Genomic DNA, 13,984 nt, shown 5'->3' with positions numbered 1-13,984 from the left:
AATATTATATTTCTTTTAGTATAGTTTCTTTGTCGTTTGATTTATCCTGTTCAAGATTTGCAATCAATAGTTTCGGCATGACGACCTGATTATTTCTAACCCAAAAATTAGCATGGTGTACTAACATAAGTATATTACTGGCATCAAATGGCAATCCTTTAAAATCTTGGTACTAAACAGCCAAGACTCATGTTTTGGAATATTATTTTGGGACAAAGACATAAATGGTCATCCGATGAAACTATTGACAACTGGATAGCTCAAGAAGCTTAATAGACATTTTTAGTTTTTTTTTTTTAAATAATTTCATTTTGTAGCCTTTTTAAAATTAATTCCAGCATACGTATAGAACTGTATCATTATTGTATAGAATATGTATCACTATTGTATATGTATAGAAAATGTATCACATATAACAAACCTATATCATTACTTTATAGAATATGTATCCCTACGTATGTGCATAGAAAAAGTATCATTATTGTATAATTTGTGTATAATAAATGTACAATCAACGTATAATCAGTGTATAATGTATACGCACTAATGATACACATATTATACAATTATTATACACTATTGACACACAGGCAAGGATTATGAGAGAAAAAATGGAGAATGTAGAAAACATTTATCTGGCCAGATCTGTATCAAATGACCATAGATCTAATGATTTCGCCGCTTTTATATGAATTCCGACGACACAGATCTAGCCAGAGAAGTTCGAAGATCATGTCCTCTGACGACTGCAATCATGTCCTTCGACGACCGCAAGCTTCAAGAGAGAGGAGAGAGCCACCAGATCCGATGATTCCTCCGGCGACCGCGAGCTTCAAGCTGCGATGAAGCAGCAAAACCCACAGATCTTGCCGGAGGCGACCACAAACTTCAAGCTCCGATGAAGCAGCAAAACCCACGAATCTGGCCGGAGGAGTTCGAAGATCTTATCCTCCAATGACCACGAGCTTCAAGAGAGAGGAGAGAACCACCAAATCCAGTGACTCCTCCGATGACCGAGAGCTTTAAGCTTCGACGAAGCAACAAAATCCACAAATCTAGCCAGAGGCAATCGTGAGCTTCAAGATAGAGGAGAACCACTAGCTCCGGTGACTAGGTATTGACATTAATTTGCTCCTAAAGTCCGATTCGGGTACTTACTTCAACTTAGTGCTAAAATTTGTCTTATGAATTCCTAAAAGTCACCTGGTCTCCTTTTCCCTATTATTTTTATATTACATGACCAATAAGCTTGCCCGAATTTTTAGCTTCACTGTCACGACCCAAGCTAGATGGGCCATGACGGGCACTCGAGTCCTACCTGCTGAGCACCACTAAACATACATATGTCTCATAGTCATAACTGAGTGGGCCATAATTCTAACTCATAGATATCATAAGTTGTATGGGACACAAGCCCAATGATAATATACATATTTCATCAAGCTAATTCCAAGTATATAAGCCGACAAGGCTATCAAAATGATGATACAACAAAACATGGACCGAGAAGGTCATGGAACATCTGACTGTGCATATTTGTCTACGAGCCTCTATTGGAGTGCATAACATAATAAGGACGGAACAGGTCTGTCACGCCCCGAACCATGGCCTGGGCGTAACACGGCACTCGGTGCCTGTCTGCATGTTACCAAGCGAACCAATTGGCTGGCTTGATCAACATGTGGTATACTAATATCTAAGTATGATAAACACATGCTAATCGAGTGAGAATAACTGACTGAAATATAACCGTGCGGAAGAAATACTAAAAGTATGCATTACTGAATAAGTAGTAGCCAAAGGGCTAACTCAATAATCTAACAAAATACTGAAATATCTGACTGACTGTAATCTATGAAGCCTGTACTGAATAAGGAAATACTGACTGACTACCGGGACAAGGCCCCCGGCATACCTTAATACTAAAATACTGTCTGCTAACTGACTGAATATAAAGATGAAGGTAGGGCCTCGGAGAATTGAGGCTCACCACTGACTAGCTGAATCTGAAAGCCTCCTAGCGAGCTACGTCTGTACCCTGCATATCAGCAACTGCCTCATGAGATGAAGACCCCGAGCAAATGGGACATCAGTACACTAGAATTGTATTGGTATGTAAAGCAACTTAATGAAATAATAAGCTGAACTGAAACTGAGCTGAAATGCTGATAACTGGACTGAAACAGAGACGTAAAGATATGGATACTCCCTGTCCTGAATAATGAATAACCTATTGAATGTCTGTGACCTTAGGTCCAATAATAATAATAATATGCATGCAAAATCTGTGGCATGATGCCTAAGTATACGTATACATAATCTGTAACCTTAGGTCCATATCTGTGGGCCTGATGCCCTAATACAGGTATTCAATAACAAGCATTGAGATTGAGATATAACTGATAACATCATACTGATTTCTGATTATGAAGACAAAACTGGTAACTATTCATAATAATTCTAAGTATTCATACTGAGACTCATGAGATACAATTCACAAGTCTATATTGATTACGCACTGAGTTCATTATATTCAAATTAATCACCATGAACGAATTCTAAAACTATAAGCCTACAAGATAACAGTTCTACAACTATTCAAGAAACTAGGGCTAAACTGTATTCTGAGTCAATTTACTGATAAGTATGAAGAATAAGGCGTAGGTAGAATCATCAACATTCCCTAACGTAGATAGTTAGCGTCACGTACTTTAGTTGTTTCACAATCCTCTATCCAAAAGTCTGAATTCTGAGAAGAACCCAAAAGCCTGTGTCTCAAACCTTATCTGTGGGTTTTCATGAAAACCCTAGGTTAAGAACAATGAATTCTATCTTAGATTATCTAAATACATGATAGAATTCGATTGGAATGTGTAGAACTTGCTTACCTTAGAGTTTTTGGAGTTGGAGAGGAGAAATAAGTCGTGCTAGGGTTTTAGGAACTTGTAAAAATAAAATTAGAACTGAAACCAGGTATTTATATGTTCTGGTGCGGGCTGAGAAATACGGACCAAAATACAGTCCGCATTCTGAATTACGTTCCGTAAACCTGGACCATAATTAAGCATGTTCAACGGACAGAAACACTGAACAAACTCCTTACCAAATACGGCCCGTATTTAACTATAAAATTTCCTAAGCCAATTTCTAGAATGCACAGTGATTTAGATGCCAAATTACGATTTGAAATACGAGTCGTATACTGAAATACGGTGCGTATTCTGGGGCGTAAATCCTCATCTGACAACATTAAAGAAATTTCCAATTCCCACATTCTTTATCTGATTATCTAAATCTAGAATCATGGTCAAAGCTTAAGTTAAAGGTCTGAGGTGTTACAAGGTCACTGCCATACCCGTCTATACACAAAAGAACCATACCAACTAAACTATAACTTTGGAACAAGTGGAGTGCTCCTGTACAAGTGCTGAGAAGTCAGCCTAAGGGTCTGAATCGTCTCCCTGTCTACCTGCGGGCATGAACGCATCGTCACAAACAAAATGATGTCAATACGAATAATGTACCGAGTATGTAAGGCAATGGAATAACTAAACTGAAACTTAACTAAAAATAATATAATCGGGAGGCTAAGGAATGTCCTAAACATCTCACCTGATCTGTCTCATTTGAAATGCAACATAATAGTATTATATATCTCACTGACCAAGTGGCCAAGCAACTGAAATATATATATATATATATATATATATATATATATATATATATATATATATATTGAAGTGACGTTTTGAAAATTGAAGTGACGTTTTGAAAAGGAATTATTTCTTTGTTACAGAGTCACCACTTGGAATTGAGTTTTGGTGTTCCAAGTCACCTTATTGAATTCCTGATCAAAAGGAAAATTGACTCTTTAATGATTGGTCTGCGAAAACAAAAGTCCGGGTAAGGAATTATGTTGACTGGGGAGAAGGTATGAGGCATTCCCCGAGTCCCGTGGTTCTAGCACGGTCGCTTTATCAACTTGTGTTCGGCTTAAATAATTTTGGATAAAATGTATTTATTTAGCTGTGCCTATGATTCGCTCATGATATTGTTGAACTTTTATTAGTCTTAACTAAGACGTATAGTTGCGACCTCAGCCTCGACATACACCGGTCAAGACGCGTAAATGCGAGCTTAACTTGCGTATCGCACCTAGAATTTTGAGCCTATTCGTCTTGCTTAAACCATGATGATTATTTGGTCCCTTTTCCACTCTTTTACAGTGGGTTTTGAAGACAATTCGCAAACCATCTCATTCCCTCGCACTAGTAATTAATTAATTAGGCCTTTGAATGATTTAGGCCCCAAGTAAATTTCCCATACTTGAAATCAAATATTTGGTCTAATTCGAAGTAGTTCGTATATCTTTTTAATTCAATCACATTCAAGCACGGATGAAAAATTAACATTAACTCTACTTTTAATTATCAGTAGTGAACTAATACCCAACAAATTGAATACTGCAACTTTAATTAAAAAAATTATTTTTTCAAAACATCTCAAGTAAACAAATAAATCTTGCATTTAAATATTGTAATGAGAGTAGAATTATAAATAAAGAATGACTAAAACAAACACACGGAGACCTTAAATACCAAATCAAATTCATGTGTCAAATGAATGATTTAGCACAATGGGGAGGGGCGAAAAATATTCACAATGCTATCTAAATCATGATATGGACTAAATAGAATATATATATATATATATCACCGACAACAAACAACGTAGAAATTAAAGAGATATATGCAAGGAAATGTACCAACGTACAGGAAGTTTCCATATTTTAAGTATCATATTGAATAACCCAGGAACATGAAACTAAAGGAAGGTTAAGGAATAGATCTCAATGGAGTAAAAAGGTCCTCTTCAGTGTATTAATAAAGAGGAAACATACCGGCTAAATATGAAAGCAAACACGACGTTTACCGGGAAAACCCGCCGGTGACTTTGAATGGAACCGACGACCAGAGACCCCAACGTTAAACCTCAAACGGACCAGTCGACTGTTTTTGAAGTTACAAAAATGGAGTTTTCAAGGCGATTATATGGTGGGTAAAGTGAGCATGAGGAAGCTGAAAGGTGGTGTTTTGGTGGTTGTTTTAGTGGTTACTCACCATGAAGATGAACATGCATTTCTTAAGGTTATTTTGCTCTCTGTTTTTCTTTGTATTCTGTGCGTTTGTTCTTCTTTGCTCTATGTTGTTCTCCTCTTTTGTACGCGTAGGTGTGTGTTTATATAGGTATATATGTGTGTTGTGTGTTGCCGTATTAAAGGAAAGACGTGAGGGAGTAGGACTTTGAGAGATAATGTTTTGTTTGAGAGTTTCAAGGGTTAAAGAAGTTGATTTTATTTAGGAGAGGTTTAAAGGAGTTTGGTTTTGTTTAGAATAAGGTTTTGTTAAGAGAAAGAAAAAAATACGTGAGGGAATAAGGGATGGGATTTAAGGGTAGTTAGAAAAAAAGTGGGGAGAGAGGACGTGAGGAAGAGGGAGTATTTTGTTTTTCTGAGAGTTTTGTAGGGGTTCAGGGAATTAGTTTTTGGGTTTGCAGGTTAGTATTAGGTTAGTAATTTTTCTTTCCTTTTTTTTTTTGTAATATATATAGAAAAGAACTTTAAATAACTAAACTAAGATAAAATTAAGCTAAGAAAAATGGAAAATCACTAGCTTATTTATTAAAACCTAAATTAGAAGAAAAATATATTTTTTGTAAATTTTCTATTCTTTGGAAATGAGGGCAAAACTTACCCTAAAATGTGACTATTTTTTGTTGCTTTCGATCTTTAAATGCAAAACTTACTAAAAAATGAGATAAAAATTAAAATATCTAACTAAACCTAAAAGAAATATTTAAACGTTAAAAATGGTGTAAAAACTTGTGTTCGGTCAAAAATTAAGTGTTCACAATATATATATATATATATATATATATATATATATATATATATATATATATATATATATATATATATATATATATATATATATTTAAGTTCTCACTGGCCATAAGGCTACTCAATCTGTCTCACTGACCCATCGGCCAGGCAATCTGACTCACTGACCCATCGACCAGGCATATCTGTCTCACTGACCCGTCGGCCAAGCAATCTGTCTCACTGACCCGTAGGCCAGGCATAGCTGTCTCACTGACCCGTAGGTCAAGCATATCTGTCTCGCTAACCGTAAGGTTTTGTTAAGAGAAAGAAAAAAAAACGTGAGGGAATAAGGGATGGGATTTGAGGGTAGTTAGAAAAAAAGTGGGGAGAGAGGACGTGAGGAAGAGGGAGTATTTTATTTTTTTGAGAATTTGTAGGGGTTCGGGGAATTGGTTTTTGGGTTTGCAGGTTAGTATTAGGTTAGTAATTTTTCTTTCCTTTTTTTTTTTTGTAATATATATAAAAAAGAACTTTAAATAACTAAACTAAGATAAAATTAAGCTAAGAAAAATGGAAAATCACTAGCTTATTTATTAAATCCTAAATTAGAAGAAAAATATATTTTTTGTAAATTTTCTGTTCTTTGGAAGTGGGGGCAAAACTTACCCTAAAATGTGACTATTTTTTGTAGCTTTTGATCTTTAAATGCAAAACTTACTAAAAAAAATGAGATAAAAATTAAAATATCTAACTAAACCTAAAAGAAATATTTAAACGCTAAAAATGGTATAAAACTTGTGTTCGGTCAAAAATTAGGTGTTCACAGAATGTCCCTCTTTGCTTGGAAACATGAAGAGTTTTCAGGCAAAGAAGTGAACACTGTGACTGATTTTTGACCTGACCATTATTTGAAAGGCGAAAAGATATATAAAAAAAAAAGGATGTGACCGAGTCCTGGTTTCGGGCATCCTACATATCCCGGGTTATAAGGAAATCAGGTCACGTGTAGTTCAAGTGGGTAAAAGGATGGAATGATGAGTTGGATGATCGAGTGAGGTCCCTTCGAGATTCCGGTTCGTGGCTCCTATTATTACATTAAAGAAATGAAAAATACAACAAAAGAAGAAAGGAAATACAAGATCCTATTTACTCTACTTGTCTTGAATCTTCCTATAGACCTTCACTTGGATCTTCAGTTATCACCTCACCTTCTTTCGGTGGGTACCTTGATCTCAAAGTACGATCTTAAAGTTAGAATTTGTGACTTGAACGTGCAACTTGGAGTGAATTGTTGATTATCTTCCAAGTAACAGTTCGCAGAATATTCTTGGATGCTTGTTTCTTGATTAGAGGCTGAGAAGATGAATCTTGAGATGTTGGGCTGCTTTATATGTCATAGCCGACTCTAACAATCCTTACGATTGAGCATTCTTCTTATCTCTGACTAATGATGGAACTTCATTCTTGAATATCAATTATGTGCTTCACGGGAGAACCTGCAAGCCATCAAAGACAAATAAAAACGAACAAATTTTTCTGCCCCAATTTGCACTAGGAAAATTTTGTGAGTGTTAGCAAAATCATACACCACTTGGGACTATATTCGGAGGTAGTCAACTCGAAATTTAAAAACATGACTTTATTTTGAGGTAGTCGACCTGAAAGCATGACTATATTCTGAGGGTAGTCAACCGAAAATTTAAAAATATGATTGTATTTGGAAGCAGTCAACCCAAAGTTTTAAAAATATGATTGTATTTGGAGGTAGTCAACCTGAAATTTAAAAACGTGACTTTATTCTGAAGTAGTCAACCTATGAAAATATGACTTTATTCGGAGGTAGTCAACTTGAATTTTAAATATGTGACTGTATTCTGAGGTAGTCAACTTGAAAATATGACTTTATTTGGAGGTAGTCAACCTGAATTTTAATTACGTGATTGTATTCTGAGGTAGTCAACCTGAAAATATGACTTTATTTGGAAGTAGTCAACCTGAAATTTAAAAACATGGCTTTACTCTGAGGCAGTCAACCTATGAAAATATGACTTTATTTGGAGGTAGTCAACCTGAATTTTAACTATGTGACTTTATTGTGAGGTAGTCAACCTAAAAATATGACTTTATTTGGAGGTAGTCAACCAGAAATTTTAAAAACATGACTTTATTCTGAGGTAGTCAACCTATGAAAATATGACTTTATTCGGAGGAAATCAACCTGAAATTTAAATACGTGACTGTATTCTGAGATAGTCAACCTGAAAATATGACTTTATTTGGAGGTAGTCAACCTGAAATTTAAAAACATGACTTTATTCTGAGGCAGTCAACGATGAAAATATGACTTTGTTTGGAGGTAGTCAATCTGAAATTTAAAAATATGACTTTATTGTGAGGCAGTCAACCTAAAAGCATGAGAAAAGCAGGGATTTTTGTTCCCTAAAATGCAACCAGGGAATGTCGTACCCTATGAAGACATGAAAAGAAATTGGGGTTTTTGTTCCCTCAAATGCAACCAGGGAATGTCGTACCCTGTGAAGGCATGAAAAAAGTAGGGTCTCTAAAATGCAACCAGGGATTGTTGTACCCTGTGAAGGCATGAAAAGAAGTAGGGGTTTTAGTTCCCTAAATTGCAACCAGGGAATGTCGTACCCTGTGAAGGCATGAAAAGAAATAGGGGGATTTGTTCCCTAAAATGCAACCACGGAATGTCGTACCCTGTGAAGTCATGAAAAAGGGTAGGATTTTTGTTCCCTAAAAATGCAACCAGGGAGTGTCGTACCCTGTGAAGTCATGAAAAAAAAGTAGGGGTTTTTATTCCCTAAAATGCAATCAGGGATTGTCGTACCCTGTGAAGGCATGAAAAGAAACAGGGTTTTTTTTTTTTTTAAAATACCCCAGTTTTTGAAACTGAGGAACTTTGAATTTTTTTTTTTTATTTTTTTTTTTGGTTTGTTTTGAAATGATTTTTTTTTTTAAATGTCCCAGTTTTGATCTTTTGGGGATATGAGACTTATTATTGAGTGAGACCGAGCCCCAATCTAGGACTGCCTATGTATCCTGCCGTAGCAAGAATCAGGTCAAACGTAGTTCATAAAAAGCTAAGTTTTTTTTTTTTTTCAAAAGGGTGTCTCTTATAAGGAGCACCAGAGGATGAAAACAAAGAAATCAATTCATCGGTTTAGTATATCTTGACTTTAGTTGGCACCAACTATTAGTATTATGCATCGAAAATTACCATCAATGACTCTCGGACGAACCAGAGGCCAAATTAGAAGTGACTCCCATAGTTTCAAATGGTACCTCAAACATACCTAAGTATTGACATGATCTATTCATTTTGCATCAATTAGAGATTTTGAATTATTCCTATCCTCATGTTTCAAGTGCCCTTACTACAAGTAAACTCCTAATTCACACTCAATTTAAGCATTTAGATCTTAGGACGTTCAAGAAGTAAACTCACACTCAGAAGGATATTCAATGCGTGCAATTGAGATACCATATGCTTGGCCTTCATGTAAGTATCCACTAATGTGAGGACACTCAGAATGAGATCAAGTAGGACTTGTTATTGGCTTGTAATGTAGGCTTACAAATGGGTAGGATATATATATTTGTGATAAAGTGACTATTCCCTCCTTGACCATAACACTATACTTCTATATATTTTTTTGATGTTCGCACTGGATCTTTATTTGCTTTGCTGCTTCTTCTTTTTTTCTTTAACTTTCTTCTTTCTTTTTTTTTTGAGCTTTCCTCCATTTTTTGGAGCTTTTTTTTTTCTTTTCTTTTGCAGCTCTTCTTTTGTCGTTGTAATTTACTTAGACTTTTGCATTTTTCACCTTTCCACTTTGCCAGCTTAGATTTTGTTAGTGCGCTCAGGGAGGTGGGACCAAAAGAGGGATAGTGCACTTATGCACTCGAAAGGATATAGGCTAAATTGTGGTTTATCCAAAGAAAATGTTTTAGGCTCAAAGGGTAACACTAGGGATCACATGTCATTTGGTAGGCTTGAAAGACACAATCGGGTCGAAGAAAGCCTACAATCCTTTCTCAAACCAAGTGTTGCTCAATATTTCGCCTCAACAAACATTCGGGTCAAGTTCTAGATCAACAAAGCAATGTTATTGAATTTTCAATCTAAAGCTCACCACACAATGCACATGAAACGATGAGGTCGGATTAATTTTGACCATAAATTTTAGCGAAAGAATTTGTCAAGTGTCACGTAGGTATAATCAAGAGGTACCAAAAGAATCTATGGTTCACAACAAAGTTGGTCCTCTCTATCATCCTCATTCTTTTAACTCTTGTTTTTTTTTATCATGCACACTCCTAAATATGTTGATAACTACCGAGTCAAGATATTTTCTTATTCATTTTTTTATGGGACCGAACCGTAAAGAAGGGTTGCCTACGTATCTTGTTGAAACAAGAATCAGGTCAGACGTAGTTCATGACAATATATAAATAATTTTTTTTATTTATTTTGGGATAAGAAAATAAGATCTCTTTTTTTTTTCTTTTTTCTTTTTTTTTTTTTGTAAAAGAGTAACAACTCCTTTTTTTTTTAGATTTTTCTTTTTGAACAAGGAATACCGAACCCAAGAAGGGCTGCCTACGTATCTCATCACAATGAGAATCAGGTGTGCGTAGTTCGTGAAGATAATGGAAACGTATTATTTTCTTGAATTTCTCTTCTTTTTTTTATAAGAAAAGAAATTTTCTTTTTCAATATTTGAAGGAATGAACAAAGAAGGAATAAAAGAAAATATTTTTGGTATTTTTTAGTGTTTGAATTTTCTACAAAGAATAACCCTAAAAAATAAGGTAAAATCTTTTTGGATTTTCTGAATAAGGAATAAAAATCTTTTTTTTTTTTTTAGAATTTTTGAATAATGATCACCAAACCCGAGAAGAGCTGCCTACGTATCTCATCGAGATGAGAATCAGGTGTGCGTATGAAAACTACTACAAGAAAGGATTTTTTTTTAAGGACTCGTTTTTTTTTTTTTTTTTTTTGGGGGGGGGGGGGGGGGGGGAACAGTTGTGAAAAGACAGAAACTAGACTCTTTTTCTTTGTTTATGAAAAATGGGTATATAATAAATCTCTGTCTTTTGTTTTACTAATCACCCTAAAAGTCGGTCATCAATGAACAGTCATTCCGAATAATATTACAAATAGCACATATGATGCACATGTTGGTCATGAGAAACAAGTGCCTATCTTAGACGGACTCAGCTCCTGTGCCGAGCCCCACTAGGTCAAATGCAAGTGATGCAAACAAAGTGCGGCCTACTAGGGATACCATGTCTATGTTCCAGTTCTACTAAGGTTAAACCTGATGGAGAATGGTATTTAAACTGGCTGTAAAACGAGTGGACAACTCGAGTCGGGCGAGGGAAAACACACCGATAGCAGCGCTTTCCGGCTTTGTTAAGGGTCCTCCCCATCCTAAACATGTGTGACTATAAATCCTTCACCAGGGACCGAGGGCCCACTAGCTTTATCTTAGCAGATGTGGGGTGCGTAATCGCAATTCCCGTTTTTGTGGCAAAAATGTATTATTGAAGACTCAAAAGGGGTGCACGAGAGAAGACAATTATATTGCAATTCACCAATATCAAAGTAGTAAATAAGCAGGCATAGAGCACATTAGTCCCATATGTACAAAATATAACAGAAAAAATAAATAAATAACACAAGCCAAACATAAGTCAATATACAAAGCTCGAATTCTGGTTATCCCCAGTGAAATCGCCATCTGTCACACCCCTTTTTTTTCCACCCCGCGCTTAAAGGGATTTTAAAAGAGTTTTTTCCAATTGAAGTGACGTTTTGAAAAGGGATTATTTCTTTGTTACAGAGCCGCCACTTGGAATTTAGTTTTTGGTGTTCCAAGTCACCTTATTGAATCCCTGATCAAAAGGAAAATTGACTCTTTAATTATTGGTCTGTGAAAACAAAAGTCCGGGTAAGGAATTCTGTTGACTGGGGAGAAGGTATGAGGCATTCCCCGAGTCCCGTGGTTCTAGCACGGTCGCTTTATCAACTTGTGTTCGGCTTAAATAATTTTGGATAAAATGTATTTATTTAGCTGTGCCTATGATTCGCTCATGATATTGTTGAACTTTTATTAGTCTTAACTAATACGTATAGTTGCGACCTCAGCCTCGACATACACCGGTCAAGACGCGTAAATGCGAGCTTAACTTGCGTATCGCACCTAGAATTTTGAGCCTATTCGTCTTGCTTAAACCATGATGATTATTTGGTCCCTTTTCCACTCTTTTACAGTGGGTTTTGAAGACAATTCGCAAACCATCTCATTCCCTCGCACTAGTAATTAATTAATTAGGCCTTTGAATTATTTAGGCCCCAAGTAAATTTCCCATACTTGAAATCAAATATTTGGTCTAATTCGAAGTAGTTCGTATATCTTTTTAATTCAATCACATTCAGAACAAGCACGGATGAACAATTAACATTAACTCTACTTTTAATTATCAGTAGTGAACTAATACCCAACAAATTGAATACTGCAACTTTAATTAAAAAAATCATTTTTTCAAAACATCTCAAGTAAACAAATAAATCTTGCATTTAAATATTGTAATGAGAGTAGAATTATAAGTAAATAATGACTAAAACAAACACACGGAGACCTTAAATACCAAATCAAATTCATGTGTCAAATGAATGATTTAACACAATGGGGAGGGGCGAAAAATATTCACAATGCTATCTAAATCATGATATGGACTAAATAGAATATATATATATCACCAACAACAAACAACGTAGAAATTAAAGAGATATATGCAAGGAAATGTACCAACGTACAGGAAGTTTCCATATTTTGAGTATCATATTGAATAACCCAGGAACATGAAACTAAAGGAAGGTTAAGGAATAGGTTAGTAATTTTTCTTTCCTTTTTTTTTTTTTTTGTAATATGTATAGAAAAGAACTTTAAATAACTAAACTAAGATAAAATTAAGCTAAGAAAAATGGAAAATCACTAGCTTATTTATTAAAATCTAAATTAGAAGAAAAATATATTTTTTATAAATTTTCTATTCTTTGGAAATGAGGGCAAAACTTACCCTAAAATGTGACTATTTTTTGTAGCTTTCGATCTTTAAATGCAAAACTTACTAAAAAATGAGATAAAAATTAAAATATCTAACTAAACCTAAAAGAAATATTTAAACGCTAAAAATAGTGTAAAAACTTGTGTTCGGTCAAAAATTAAGTGTTCACAATATGTATATATTTAAGTTCTCACTGGCCATAAGGCTAGGCAATTTGTCTCACTGACCCATCGGCCAGGCAATCTGACTCACTGACCCATCGACCAGGCATATCTGTCTCACTGACCCGTCGGCCAAGCAATCTGTCTCACTGAACCATCGGCCAAGCAATATATCTCACTGACCCGTAGGCCAGGCATATCTGTCTCACTGACTCGTAGGTCAAGCTTATCTGTCTCGCTAACCAAGTGGCCAGGCTAAAGAAAATGTCTCACTGACCAAGTGGCCAGGCTAAATAAAATATATCTATAGCATGCTGCATATCATGTATAAACTGAAATGTCTGGGGATGTCAACATGTCTCTTTCTGACTCTTCTATTAACAATGAACTAAGGAGCGGAAAGAAAATCCCTCAGAAGATATAATATCACACCTAAATCGTTACACTCTATGACAACTTTAAAAAATAGTTCTCTTTCTTTAAGATTCGATAAACGCTTATTATCTAAGGATCATGCTAAGAAAAGATAGGATAGCCATTACATACCTCAAGTCGCCCAAGTAACCCAACAATCGAGCTATTTACAACTAGGACATCAATCCTATAACAAGGAATACATATACAAACTTAAATGACGCTAGTATATCACGTGTATCAACAATAACTTGATTCTAAAACGGAATGGATAACTTTTCCCCTATTTCTTATTCATTACCGCAAGGACCACAACCAACAATTTACACAACAACTCCATATGACCTTCTTTAACCATAAATTCTCCATATCTAAAGATATACCATTAAGCAACCTCATATACACTTGTATACAACATTTCCTCAACATT

The sequence above is a fragment of the Lycium barbarum genome, chromosome 4 (genome assembly GCF_019175385.1).
Source record: "Lycium barbarum isolate Lr01 chromosome 4, ASM1917538v2, whole genome shotgun sequence".
NCBI classification, from domain to species: Eukaryota; Viridiplantae; Streptophyta; class Magnoliopsida; order Solanales; family Solanaceae; genus Lycium; species Lycium barbarum.
This window is presented reverse-complemented; position numbering follows the sequence as displayed.